The 14,077-nt window shown below is 37.1% G+C and overlaps 1 protein-coding gene across 12 annotated transcripts in view; it reads left to right on the plus strand.

Moving 5' to 3' along the window:
• SIPA1L1 (signal induced proliferation associated 1 like 1) overlaps positions 1-14,077 on the plus strand; it is a 373,251-nt gene that overhangs the window by 189,184 nt on the left and 169,990 nt on the right. The window contains exon 4 of one of the 12 annotated variants that reach the window (XM_032621336.1): positions 12,085-12,214. The exons of the other annotated variants lie outside the window; for them this stretch is intronic. The gene's annotated coding sequence lies outside the window, so the exon portion shown is untranslated. The remainder of the gene's footprint in view (positions 1-12,084; positions 12,215-14,077) is intronic. 12 annotated transcript variants of the gene reach the window in all.

Genomic DNA, 14,077 nt, shown 5'->3' on the forward strand with positions numbered 1-14,077 from the left:
ATTACATTCAAGCTAGTGGTTGGTATTTCATAATATTTACAAAGAGAGGAGTCACTGCCCTTTATATATGGCAATAAGTTTCTATCGGCAATGACCATGAGGTTCCCGGGCCCCATGAAAAATAACTGGCTCTTGGAATTACTCTTTCAGGTCTCCATCTCACTTCCTATTCAGCGAGAGGACGCTTTCTCTGACAGATGGACTTGTAGTTTTTGTTGAGCTTTTCATACAGAATACAGCTTGTGTGTGTGTGTGTGTGTGATTTAACTCTTCACCCTCAGGCTTTTCAATTTGTGTACATTGATGTTCTTGTAGAGAGCTATGTGACCTGGACTACAGAAAGAGAACTTGCGAGGAGAATTAAAGGTGGAGAGAGACATTTCCTTCCCCTGTTTTCCAGAGTAGCTGGAAAGCGGAACTGTTGTGAAGTCCCCAACCCTCTGTGGGTGAAGAGATGCTGCTTCTGCCGCAGATATCATCTGAGCGGGTGCCTCATCCCTGGGGCGATGCCAGGTGGCATTTGGAAGCTGGCCTAAAACTGCTTCTTCACTGGCAGCGGCTCCTCATGAGAAATGCTTTCCTGCATCTCATAGTAAACCAGTGCTGACTCTAATGGTGACCTCTAAAAAGACCGCATCATGGAGATTTGACATTCCTTGTAGCTGGCCAGTAGTTTACCTTCACAAGCCTCTTGGAATTGTTTCTAAACACCAATTGCTCACTGTCAGCGGCTTGCTCCACTGAGGGGAAGAGATGAGCTGATTATCGCATGTATTCTAAGACCGCTTGATCGGAGGCACATTTCTCAGCTCACCCTGTCTGTTCTTTCCTTTCCAATGTATATGGAACTTAAATTCTGTGAAAGACTGTAATAAAGTTGATTCCTAGAATTTGCTTTCCAGAATTTTGGATTTTTGTAAAGTACAGTGTTAGCTAGGGAAGACAAAAAAGTTGTGTCAGTTATCTTGGAAGTATTGTTGAATAAGAAAAAGAAGGATATACTAGCAGTGGAAACACTTGATTTGCCCCGAGGAAAACATTTTAGCTCTTGTTAGGTTAGAATTCTCCTCCTTCAAAAGAGAGATGATAATCAGTTATTTAGACATTTTAAATTGTTTGAAATTAGGGTAAAATCATGTAGTGTTCAAAAAGGGGACTCAATGTACAGAGAAAAGGAAGTCTAAGTTGTAGCTTCTACAGAAACCAGAACTTGTTCATGTTACGTGTAATTTTTTATCTCCACCTCTAGTGAGAATAATTCATACTCCATATGAGGTCAGTTAGCTTCTTTTTTTTTTTTTTTTTTTTTTTTTGCGGTACGCGGGCCTCTCACCGTTGTGGCCTCTCCCGTTGTGGAGCACAGGCTCCGGACGAGCAGGCTCAGCAGCCGTGGCTCACGGGCCCAGCCGCTCCGCGGCATGTGGGATCTTCCCGGACCGGGGCACGAACCCGTGTCCCCTGCATCGGCAGGTGGTCTCTCAATCACTGCACCACCAGGGAAGCCCGAAGGTCATGCTTCTTAAAGATACTTAGAAAAGGAGGGAAGTGAGATTGGAAGTAGGGAAAAGATGCCAAACATTTGTCAGTAGTAGTCGTGGGATTTCTTTGCAGTGAAGCTTTGGGAAAGAGAAGGGAAAGGATGGACAATAAACAAACCTATTCTGTATATTTGGGCTCGTCTGTGACTGTTGGGAAGGATCTGACATGGGGCCCTCAAAGCTGAGGCTTTAAGCAAAGCATCAGTAGCTTAAATAAGTCACCCAAAGCATCTGAGATGTGCATTTTACTTTGTGTTTCTATAATAATTTTCTGGCAAGATCTGGAAAGTAAGAGTCAAAAACATGGAGTCTTAAGTCTGAAAGGCTGTGTAGATGGGGAACTGTACTGATGCAGACATCTTTATATTATCTGTGAAAAAGAGAAATGCCAACTCTGTTCTAGGACCCCTTCTCTTCTCTCCCGAGGTGATGTCATCTAGTTTTGGGACTTTAAATGCCACCTGTATGCCTCTGTGATTCCCAGTTCTGTGTCTCCAGCTCAGAGTTGGTTTCATACCTGTATTTCAAACTGAGTCTGATAGCTCCACATAGGTGTCCAATAGACACCCTCAGCAGAGAACTCTTGATTTATATCTGGGGTGATCAAGTCATCCTACTTTCCCAGGACTTCCTTGGTTTCAACACTGAAAGTCCCACGTTCTAGGAAACCTCTCAGTCCAGGACAAACAAACCAGGATAGTTGGTCATCCTGTTTATAAACCTGCTTCTCGCCCACTCTGAATCCCCCAGGAGAAGCATCCAACCAGTTGCTCAAGCTAGACATTCAAGAGTTATCCTTGATTCATCTCTTTCTAGATCCATCAGCATGTCAAGTTTCTAAACCATATGTGATCCATCAGCATGCCTTGTTGTTTCTACCTCCAAAAGTACCCAACTCTGTCCATTTCTCTCCATCTCTGCTGATCCCACCTTAGAGCAAGCCATTTGCATCTTCTGCTGGGTCATGCACAAGACAAGCCCGTGGAGCCCTGCGGCTGCTTCACATTGCTTTTACTAAGGCCTCCGAGCTTTCTTACAGTCTCAAGCTGTCTGTCTCTCTTAACCCTGTGTCATCTCCCTGCCCTCCAGCCATGCCTGCTCTCTTCACTTTGGACGTGCTAAGTTTGTTCAGGTTTTAGGGTCTTTCTACTTGCTCTTCCTTCTGCCTAGGACGTCCTTCCTTTGTGTAACCAGTTCCTTCTGGACATTTAGGTCTTCTTATCTCAAATCACTTCTTCACAGAGAGGTCTTCCTTGACTGACCAATTGATGAGAGTATCCAATCAGCCATCTTAGCTATATTACTTTTTTTGTTTTTAAGTTTAATAATGTTTCTAAGATTCATTATTTAATGTTATTCATTATGTTATTTCTCGTTGCTTTAGTTCATTTATTTTCACTGCTGCTTGCTATTCTATCGTGTGAATATACAGTTTATCCATTATTTCCTCAATGCAGATTTAGGTGGGTTCCAGGTATTGCTGTTATAAACAATGTTACTATGAACATTTTTGTACCCATTTCCTCTTACGTGTAGGATTGCCAGATAAAATAAATGAGACCAAATTAAATTTGAATTGCAGACTGTTTCTGGGGTTACTATTTACTTCCAAAGTTCAATTTAGATTTTGATACACTAATATACACAACAGCTTTTTTTTTTCTTTTCCAAAATCTTAGCTAGGAAGGAAAGCCCTTTCATCTTATTCTTCTTCAGGAGTATCTTTTTTTTTTTTTTGGTCTTCTTTTTTTTTAAACATCTCTATTGGAGTATAATTGCTTTACAATGTTGTGTTAGTTTCTGCTGTGTAACAAAGTGAATCAGCTATACATATATCCCCGTATCTCCTCCCTCTTGTTTCTCCCTCCCACCCTCCCTATCCCACCTCTCTAGGTGGTCACAAAGCACCGAGCTGATCTCCCTGTGCTATGCGGCTGCTTCCCACTAGCTATCTATTTTACATTTGGTAGTGTACATATGTCCATGCCACTCTCTCACGTCGTCCCAGCTTACCCTTACCACTCCTCGTGTCTTCAAGTCCATTTTCTACGTCTGTGTCTTTATTCCTGTCCTGCCCTCAGGTTCTTCAGAACCATTTCTCTTTTTTTCTTTTTCTTTTAGATTCCATATGTATATGTTAGCATACGGTATTTGTTTTTCTCTTTCTGACTTACTTCACTTTGTATGACAGACTCTAGATCCATCCACCTCACTACAAATAACTCAATTTTGTTTCTTTTTATGGCTGAGTAATATTCCATTGTATATCTGTGACACATCTTCTTTATCCATTCATCTGTCAGTGGGCACTTTATCCATTCATCTGTCAGTGGGCACTTAGGTTGCTTCCATGTCCTGTTAGCCATATCACTTTTTAATTTTATTTTTCCACAGGGCACTTTTCACTTCTGACCTTTACATTATTTATTGATTTCCTTGTTCTTGCATTCCCCTACTAGAATGTAAGCTCTTTAAGAGTGAGGGTTTTTCTGCTCTGTTCACCATCCTAGCCCCAGGGTTTAGAACAGTTCACAGAGTAGGTGTTCAGGAAATATTATTAATTGAAGTAAAGAATAAATTTAAGCCATGTAATTAAACCTCTGAGGGAAGGAAGATTGTGAAAGATTTTTAGCAAGCAAGGATCAGTCAGTAGAAATGAACATTTTTGATATTGTTACTACCAAAAGTATAGTATCATTGATGTTTTCTTCATTTAATGAGTTGTCATCATAATTTTACATTGGTTAACATTTTTAAAGTACCTTTTCAGGTTTATTTGTAAATGTATTTTACCGTACTCTGCATTTCTTATAAGTTCATAAGTTGTTCAACAGTGAAATCTCTTCCTATAGCAGTTTTCAGCACTGTATCCCATGTGAAAGTAGAACCATTGCAAACATCAGCCTGTAGGTAGTACAGAGAGCCTGGGAGACTTCCCTACTTGCTTTGACCTAAGTTTTGGAACTGGGATGATCATAAATCTTTGCATTTCACTGTTAAAGATACTTCTAAACCAGAATCTCAGCCTTAGAACTGTGCAATCTGAGGCCAGAGAATTCTTTGTTATGGAGGTTGTGTCATTGTAGGATGTTTAGCAGTGTCCCTGGCCTCAACTCACTAGATGCAAGTAGCACTCCTTACCAAGTTGTGACCACCAGATACTGCCAAGTGTCCCCTTGGGGGGCAAAGTGGAAACCCATTTTTCTAAACAATGATTATGGTTTCTTCTATATTCTTTAATTGGGAAATTACTAATGTGAAAAAGTCAAGTAGAAGGCTGGGTTTTTTTTGGGGTGGGGAGGAACGTATCAGCTTTTTTTAAAGCTATTATAAAGACTGTTCATCTTACATCATTACTAAGTTATAAGAATCTATTTTCAACTTGAATGCCTCTGTAATTCCATGTTAAGCTTTGTGTTGCAAACCCTAAAATATTCTGAGGGAATTTGTTCTTTCAGTGTTTCTGTGTTTTTCTCTTGCTCTCATCACCATGGAGCTAAACACTTTGAGAGACATGTTAGGTTAAAAACAGTAATGACAGAAGAGGAAAAAATGTTTTTCTTCTGCTTTTTTCTTTTTTTCTCTTCAGTTCTTCTTTACCCCTCAGTCAACCAAGTGGGATGTTCAATTTGAATGTTTTTAAATTGGGTATCAGGGGAGGAAAGGCATGCTTTTCAGAACATTTTCTTTTCCCCTGGAAAATGTCAACATAATTTGACCCGTGAATTGATATTCTAAGATAATGGAAAGTATACCAGAACTGGGTAGGGAGCAAGCCTTTTTCCTTGGCCTGCACCCATTTTATAGACTTATGTACTTAGACCTCCTCTACATCATACAGAAATTTTTTCTCATATAGAAAGCAAGTATCAAAATGTGTATGTACTAGTTTTTAGTGTAGAATTGATTGATTCTATGAATAAATACAATTCTTATCAGCTTTTTAAAAATTTTATTTTATTAATCTTTTTATACAGCAGGTTATTAGTCATCAGTTTTATACACATCAGTGTATACATGTCAATCCCAATCGCCCAATTCATCACACCACCATCCCCACCCCACCACGGCTTTCCCCCCTTGGTGTCCATACATTTGCTCTCTACATCTGTGTCTCAACTTCTGCCTTGCAAACCAGTTCATCTGTACCATTTTTCTAGGTTGCACATATATGCGTTAATATACGATATTTGTTTTTCTCTTTCTGACGTACTTCACTCTGTATGACAGTCTCTAGATCCATCCATGTCTCAACAAATGACTCAATTTCGTTCCTTTTTATGGCTGAGTAATATTCCATTGTATATATGTACCACAACTTCTTTATCCATTAGTCTGTCGATGGGCATTTAGGTTGCTTCTATGACCTGGCTATTGTAAATAGTGCTGCAGTGAACATTGGGGTACATGTGTCTTTTTGAATTATGGTTTTCTCTGGATATATGCCCAGTAGTGGGATTGCTGGATCATATGGTAATTATAGTTTTAGATTTTTTAAGGAACCTCCATACTGTTCTCCACAATAGCTGTATCAATTTACATTCCCAACAACAGTGCAAGAGGGTTAACTTTTCTCCACACCCTGTCCAGCATTTGTTGTTTGTAGATTTTCTGATGATGCCCATTCTAACTGGTATGAGGTGATAGATACCTCATTGTGGTTTTGATTTGCATTTCTCTAATAATTAGTGATGTTGAGCATCTTTTCATGTGCTTCTTGGCCATCTGTATGTCTTCTTTGGGAAAATGTCTGTTTAGGTCTTCTGCCCATTTTTGGATTGGGTTGTTTGCTTCTTTAATATTGAGCTGCATGAGCTGTTTATATATTTTGGAGATTAATCCTTTGTCCGTTGATTCATGTGCAAATATTTTCTCCCATTCTGAGGGTTGTCTTTTCGTTTGTTTATGGTTAACTTTGCTGTGCAAAAGCTTTGAAGTTTCATTAGGTCCCATTTGTTTGTTTTTATTTCCATTACTCTTGGAGGTGGATCAAAAAAGATCTTGCTGTGATTTATGTCATAGAGTGTTCTTCCTATGTTTTCCTCTAAGAGCTTTATAGTGTCTGGTCTTACATTTAGGCCTCTAATCCACTTTGAGTTTATTTTTGTGTATGGTGTTAGGGAGTTATTCTAATTTCATTCTTTTACATGTAGCTGTCCAGTTTTCCCAGCACCACTTATTGAAGAGACTGTCTTTTTTCCTTTGTATATCCTTGCCTCCTTTGTCATAGATTAGTTGAACATAGATGCATGGGTTTATCTCTGGGATTTCTATCTTGTTCCATTGATCTATGTTTCTCTTATTCTGCCAGTACCATATTTTCTTGATTACTGTAGCTTTGTAGTATAGTCTGAAGTGAGGGAGCCTGATTCCTCCAGCTCCGTTTTTTTCCCTCAAGACTGCTTTGGCTATTTGGAGTCTTTTGTGTCTCCATACAAATTTTAAGATTTTTTGTTCTAGTTCTGTAAAAAATGCCATTAGTAATTTGATAGGGATTGCATTGAATCTGTAGATTGCTTTGGGTAGTATAGTCGTTTTCACACTATTGATTCTTCTGTACAACATGGTATATTACTCCACCTGTTGGTATCATCTTTAATTTCTTTCATCGGTGTCTTATAGTTTTCTGCATACAGGTCTTTTGTCTTCCTAGGTAGGTTTATTCCTAGGTATTTTATTCTTTTTGTCGCAATGGTAAATGGGAGTGTTTCCTTAATTTCTCTTTCAGATTTATCATCGTTAGTGTATAGGAATGCCAGAGATTTCTGTGCATTAATTTTGTATCCTGCAACTTTACCAAATTCATTGATTAGCTCTAGTAGTTTTCTGGTGGCATCTTTAGGATTCTCTATGTATAGTATCATGTCATCTGCAAACAGTGACAGTTTTGCTTCTTCTTTTCCAATTTGTATTCATTTTATTTCTTTTTCTTCTCTGATTGCCATGGCTATGACTTCCAAAACTATGTTGAATAATAGTGGTGAGAGTGGACATCGTTGTCTTGTTCCTGATCTTAGAGGAAATGCTTTCAGTTTTTCACCATTGAGAATGCTGTTTGCTGTGCATTTGTCATATATGGCCTTTATTATGTTGAGGTAGGTTCCCTCTATGCCCACTTTCTTTTTTTTTTTTTTTTTTTTTTTTTTTTTTGCCGGACGCGGGACTCTCACTGTTGTGGCCTCTGCTGTTGCAGAGCACAGGCTCCGGACGCGCAGGCTCCGTGGCTATGGCTCACGGGCCTAGCCGCTCCACAGCATGTGGGATCTTCCCGGACCGGGGCACAAACCCCGTGTCCCCTGCATCGGCAGGTGGACTCTCAACCACTGCGCCACCAGGGAAGACCTATCCCCCCTTTCTTGAGAGTTTTTATCATAAATGGGTGTTGAATTTTGTCAAAAGCTTTTTCTGCATCTATTGAGATGATCATATGGTTTTTATTCTTCAGTTTGTTAATATGGTGTATCACATTGATTGATTTGCATATATTGAAGAACCCTTGCATCCCTGGGATAAATCCCACTTGATCATGGTGCATGATCCTTTTAAAGTGTTGTTGGATTTTGTTTGCTAGTATTTTGTTGAGGATTTTTGCATCTATATTCATCAGTGATATTGGTCTGTAATTTTCTTTTATTGTAGTATCTTTGTCTGGTTTTGGTATCAGGGTGATGGTGGCCTCATAGAATGAGTTTGGGAGTGTTCCTTCCTCTGCAATTTTTGGAAGAGTTTGAGAAGGATGGGTGTTAACTCTTCTCTAAATGTTTGATAGAATTCACCTGTGAAGCCATCTGGTCCTGGACTTTTGTTTGTTGGAAGATTTTTAATCACAGGTTCAATTTCATTACTTGTGATTGGTCTGTTCATATTTTCTGTTTCTTCCTGGTTCAGTCTTGGAAGGTTATACCTTTCTAAGAATTTGTCCATTTCTTCCAGGTTGTCCATTTTATTGGCATAGAGTTGCTTGTAGTAGTGTCTTAGGATGCTTTGTATTTCTGCCGTGTCTGTTTTAAGTTCTCCTTTTTCATGTCTAATTTTGTTGATGTGAGTCCTCTCCCTCTTTTTCTTGATGAGTCTGCCTAATGGTTGATCAATTTTGTTTATCTTCTCAAAGAACCAGCTTTTAGTTTTATTGATATTTGCTATAGTTTTCTTTGTTTTTATTTCATTTACTTCTGCTCTGATCTTTATGATTTCTTTCCTTCTGCTAACTTTGGGTTTTGTTTGTTGTTCTTTCTCTAGTTCCTTTATGTGTAAGGTTAGATTGTTTACTTGACATGTTTCTTGTTACTTGAGGTAGGCTTGTATAGCTATAAACTTCCCTCTTAGAACTGCTTTTGCTGCATCCCATAGGTTTTGGATTGTTGTGTTTTCATTGTCATTTGTGTCTAGGTATTTTTTGGTTTCCTCTTTGCTTTCTTCAGTGATCATTTGGTTGTTTAGTAGTGTATTGTTTACCCTCCATGTGTTTGTGTTTTTTCCATTTTTTCCCCTGTAATTCATTTCTAATCTCAGCTTTGTGGTCAGAAAAGATGCTTGATATGATTTCAATTTTCTTAAATTTACTGAGGCTTGATTTGTGACCCAAGATGTGATCTATCCTGGAGAATGTTCTGTGCACACTTGAGAAGAAAGTGTAATCTGCTGTTTTTGGATTGAATGTCCTATAAATATCAATTAAATCTATCTGGTCTGTTGTGTCATTTAAATCCTCTGTTTCCTTATTTATTTTCATTTTGGATGATCTGTCCAGTGGTGTAAGTGAGGTGTTAAAGTCCCCCACTATTGTGTTACTGTCGATTTCCTCTTTTATAGCTGTTAGCAGTTGCCTTATGTATTGAGGTGCTCCTATGTTGGGTGCATATATATTTATAATTGTTATATCTTCTTCTTGGATTGGTCCCTTGATCATTATGTAGTGTCCTTCCTTGTCTCTTGTAACATTCTTTATTTTAAAGTCTATTTTATCTGATATGAGTGTTGCTACTCCAGCTTTCTTTTGGTTTCCATTTGCATGGAAGATCTTTCTCCATCCCCTCACTTTCAGTCTGTATGTGTCCCGAGGTCTGAAGTGGGTCTCTTGTAGACAGCATATAGATGGGTCTCATCTTTGTATGCATTCAGCAAGCCTGTGTCTTTTGGCTGGAGCATTTAATCCATTCACATTTAAGGTAATTATTGATATGTATGTTCCTATGACCATTTTCTTAATTGTTTTGGGTTTGTTTTCGTAGGTCCTTTTCTTCTTTTGTGTTTCCCACTTAGAGAAGTTCCTTTAGCATTTGTTGTAGAGCTGGTTTGGTGGTGCTGAATTCTCTCAGCTTTTGCTTGTCTGTAAAGCTTTTGATTTCTCCATCGAATCTGAATGAGATCCTTGCCTGGTAGAGTAATCTTGGTTGTAGGTTCTTCCCTTTCATCACTTCAGGTATATCATGCCACTCCCTTCTGGCTTGTAGAGTTTCTGCTGAGAAATCAGCTGTTAACCTTATGCAAGTTCCCTTGTATGTTATTTGTCTTTTTTCCCTTACAGCTTTCAATAATTTTTCTTTGTCTTTAATTTTTGCCAATTGGATTACTAGGTGTCTCAGCGTGTTTCTCTTTGGGTTTATCCTGTATGGGACTTGCTGCGCTTCCTGGACTTGGGTGGCTATTTCCTTTCCCATGTTAGGGAAGTTTTCGATTATAATCTCTTCAGATATTTTCTCTGGTCCTTTCTCTCTCTCTTCTCCTTCTGGGACCCCTATAATGTGAATGTTGTTGCGTTTAATGTTGTTCCAGAGGTCTCTTAGGTTGTCTTCATTTCTTTTCATCGTTTTTTCTTTATTTTGTTTTGCAGCAGTGAATTCCACCATTTTGTCTTCCAGGTCACTTATCCGTTCTTCTGCCTCAGTTATTCTGCTGTTGATTCCTTCTAGTGTAGTTTTCATTTCAGTTATTGTATTGTTCATCTCTGTTTGTTTGTTCTTTAATTCTTCTAGGTCTTTGTTAAACATTTCTTGCATCTTCCCAATCTTTGCCTCCATTCTTTTTCCGAGGTCCTGGATCATCTTCACTATCATTATTCTTAATTCTTTTTCTGAAAGCTTGCCTATCTCCACTTCATGTCGTTGTTTTTCTGGGGTTTAATCTTATTCCTTCATCTGGTACATAGCCCTCTGCCTTTTCATCTTGTCTCTCTCTCTGTGAATGTGGTTTTTGTTCCACAGGCTGCAGGCTTGTAGTTCTTCTTGCTTCTGCTGTCTGCCCTCTGGTGGATGAGGCTATCTAAGAGGCTTGTGTGCTTATCAACTTTCTTAAAATATGAACTTAGCACAGGATTGTGAATGAAATATTAAGTAATCAGATAGTCTGTTAATTGAAGGATTTGAGTTTCTAATCTCCTTAGTGGAGATGTTGGAGATTGACAGATGTAGCTTGCTTGAACCAGTCATTTAATATTCATAGGAGATGCACAAGATGCCTCTGGTTGCCGTTTACATTTTTCAGGTTGGGTTTTTTATTTGAAATTCATAGCCTCACCTAGTTATAGACTTTGAGCCATGGCCTGTCTCAGTGGAACATTCTATTCAGTACTTTCACTCGTACCAAGGATTAATATCAAATTGGTGACAAAAGTTATTCACCTTCATATTTATGAATGGTAGCATCTTCTGTTAGTTTGTAGCAATATGCACTACTATGTTATTTCTTTTTTTTTTTTAAGATTTTTAGAAATTTCATGTAATTAGTATGTTATTTCTGTTCAGCAAGCATGGTTTGGAGCATTCTTCTATTTAAAATGCTGCTTTGTTCTAAACAAATTAATATCTTTTGGTATTAATTATCAATCCAATTGTGGTTGCACTGTGCTGAAACCTTCAAACAATTTCAGAAAGTTTACATGCGTCATTTCTTTTTAAACAATATTACTGTTTCTTTTTGCATGACTGAAAATATGGTACTGAATTTTAAAGTGGATGACCTTAAAGTAAACTATGGAATTTAAACATCAGAGACTTAAAAATAATTGCAAAGATTAAAAACAAAGGTTAAAAACACAAATGCTTTTGTGATATGGGCTAATGAGAAAAGATGGTCTTTTTCTGTTGCATTAATTCTTTAGCTCCTTGTCAGTTAACCCCAGTTTATAACATAAGGAGACAGTCTTTGCATTCTTGAGTAAAACTCCCCACAGGTGACCTTCAGTATAAAGAGCTAGAGAGTGCTTTTCTCTGTTCATTAACAAAGATAACAGTTCAAAATTATAACATCCTCTGATTTTATTCTTATAAAAACTTTTCAAGCAACTTTTTGGATGTTTTCTTTCTTGTTCCCCTTACCCGCTGTACCCAGATTACCCTGCTTTTTACAATATTAAGAATATAAACATAGATGCTGAAAAGTTACCCCCTCCCTCTCTAAGTTTTGATATTGGTACTCTGGATGTATATATATATGTGTGTACACATCCATACACATACATGTATATTTATGTGTGTGTGTATATATGTATGTTTTTGTTAATTTTTCTATAAAATATTTATTTTTTTCCCTTTGGCTTTAAATTTAGTCAACAGATATTTCTAAGTACCTACTGTGTGAAGGCACAATGCTGGGAGCACAGTGATGATTGGGCAGAGACCCCATCTTCTTAGAATGTGGAGAAAGCCTGGCATTTACAGTAGAGTGGAAAGAGAAAGGTAACCAACACTATCAACATTACCAACTCTAAAATACTACTTGCTGGTGGTATTCTCCCCATCTGTGTATGTGCTATTGTAATTAGCTTTTTTCCCTCTTTACATTGTTGAGGTCACATTGCACACAGAGATAGTTTTTTAAATTTAAACTTAATATTATATTGTGTTCTCTCATAATTAAAAGCACTAATTTTTGTGAGTATATAGTATTTTTGGACATTCCATAATTTATATAGTTTGGGGGCATTGAGGTAGTTTACAGTTCTTTTTTATTGTAAATAATGCCATGATGAACATCTTCTGCATAAAATTTTGTCTTTTGGAATATTTCCTTAAGACATTTTCAGGAATAAAATGACTAGGTAAAAGTTTGTAAACCTTACAGAGGCTCTTGATACATATTCCTAAAAGTTCTTTTTTTAAAACTAGTTTTCACTCCTCCCAGTAGCCAATGATCACATTATATGAAAAACAAAAACAACCCCTCCCAAAAAAACCTCTTTTTCATTTGTATTTATTTATTGATAGAAACATTTTTCAAATGTTTAGCCAGTTATCTATTGTTTTCTTTTGTGAATTGCCTATTAATGTTTCTTTTCCCATCTTTCTTTTGGAGTCTTAATATTTTATCTTGATTTACAGTGACTCTGTGAATTCAGTATTTTATAGAGTATTATGTATATAATTATCATGTATAGTCAGTACATTAAACCTATGTTGTAGTGTAGTTTTCTTACTAGTTTTTGGTTTGCCTTTTAATATATAGATGTTTTAAAGTTTCATGTAACCAAATCTATTAACTTTTTCTTTTGTAATTTCTTTCATTACTTTTACACATGGAAAAACTTCCTTCATTTATATATCATATTTTCCTCTGACATTTTATTAAATTTTTAACTAAGTCCTTTTCACTCATTAATTCCATAAGAAAGATAGTCTGCTGTTGGCAAACCAGGAGGACTTTGCTGCTAAAAATGGCTACTACAGGTTGTGTTTTTGTACTTCTCTGCACAAAAGGGCTACTTAACGCTATTTGTTCTTCTTACTTTGCTCTGGCACTCAGTACTGGAGTGCCTATGTAACTCATATGACTATGGTTCTGTTAAACTTGGGTCCTTGTGAAAGTACTTCATTAAATATAAAGGATGGAAGTGAGCAAAGTAAAATTAAATTAAACCAGTCATGATTGAGTCCTACTCAGTTCATACTGTGTTTAAGAGGCCCAGAAATGAAAGTTGACTCTTTCCAGGTTGTAACTGATATAAAGAAAGCTACCTCACTTTTCCATGGTAGGAATATTATGGATTGTAATACTAGGCTAGAGTTGACTGCCAAAAATTAATGTAAAATATTATTTTTAGCTTATTTTATTATGATAACTACTAATTTTCTAATTTGTACAAGTTCAGTTTTTAAAATATATGCAATTCAGTTGAAATGAAAATACTTCCAACTTGCTGGAAAATGAATACTGCTAAACTGTTGTAGGTAATTCTTAAAAGTATTGGTTTGTGATATGTAAATAAGTTGTCTTTTAGGATTTTTAAACCAAAATCCCACTTTTAGAATTAATATTCTTGATGGCATTCCAGGTGGAATAGGTTAAAAAATATTTTGTTGAATTCAAAGCCTGAGTACTGTATGTTGCTCTTAAATCATATTTATTTGTTCATTTTCTCTCCCACTAAATGTAAACATTTTTAGGGCAGTAACTTCAGCATGTAGAACAGTGCCTCAAATATTTGTTGAGTAATAGATATTTGTTGAGCGAATATCAGGGTATAGACTGAAAAACAGAGGAAAAAGTAGTGCTTTTGCTTGAGTGCCCAGAATGTACCAGTCATTGTACTAGATACTGTTCTT

Source organism: Phocoena sinus, chromosome 2, assembly GCF_008692025.1.
Source record: "Phocoena sinus isolate mPhoSin1 chromosome 2, mPhoSin1.pri, whole genome shotgun sequence".
NCBI classification, from domain to species: domain Eukaryota; kingdom Metazoa; phylum Chordata; class Mammalia; order Artiodactyla; family Phocoenidae; genus Phocoena; species Phocoena sinus.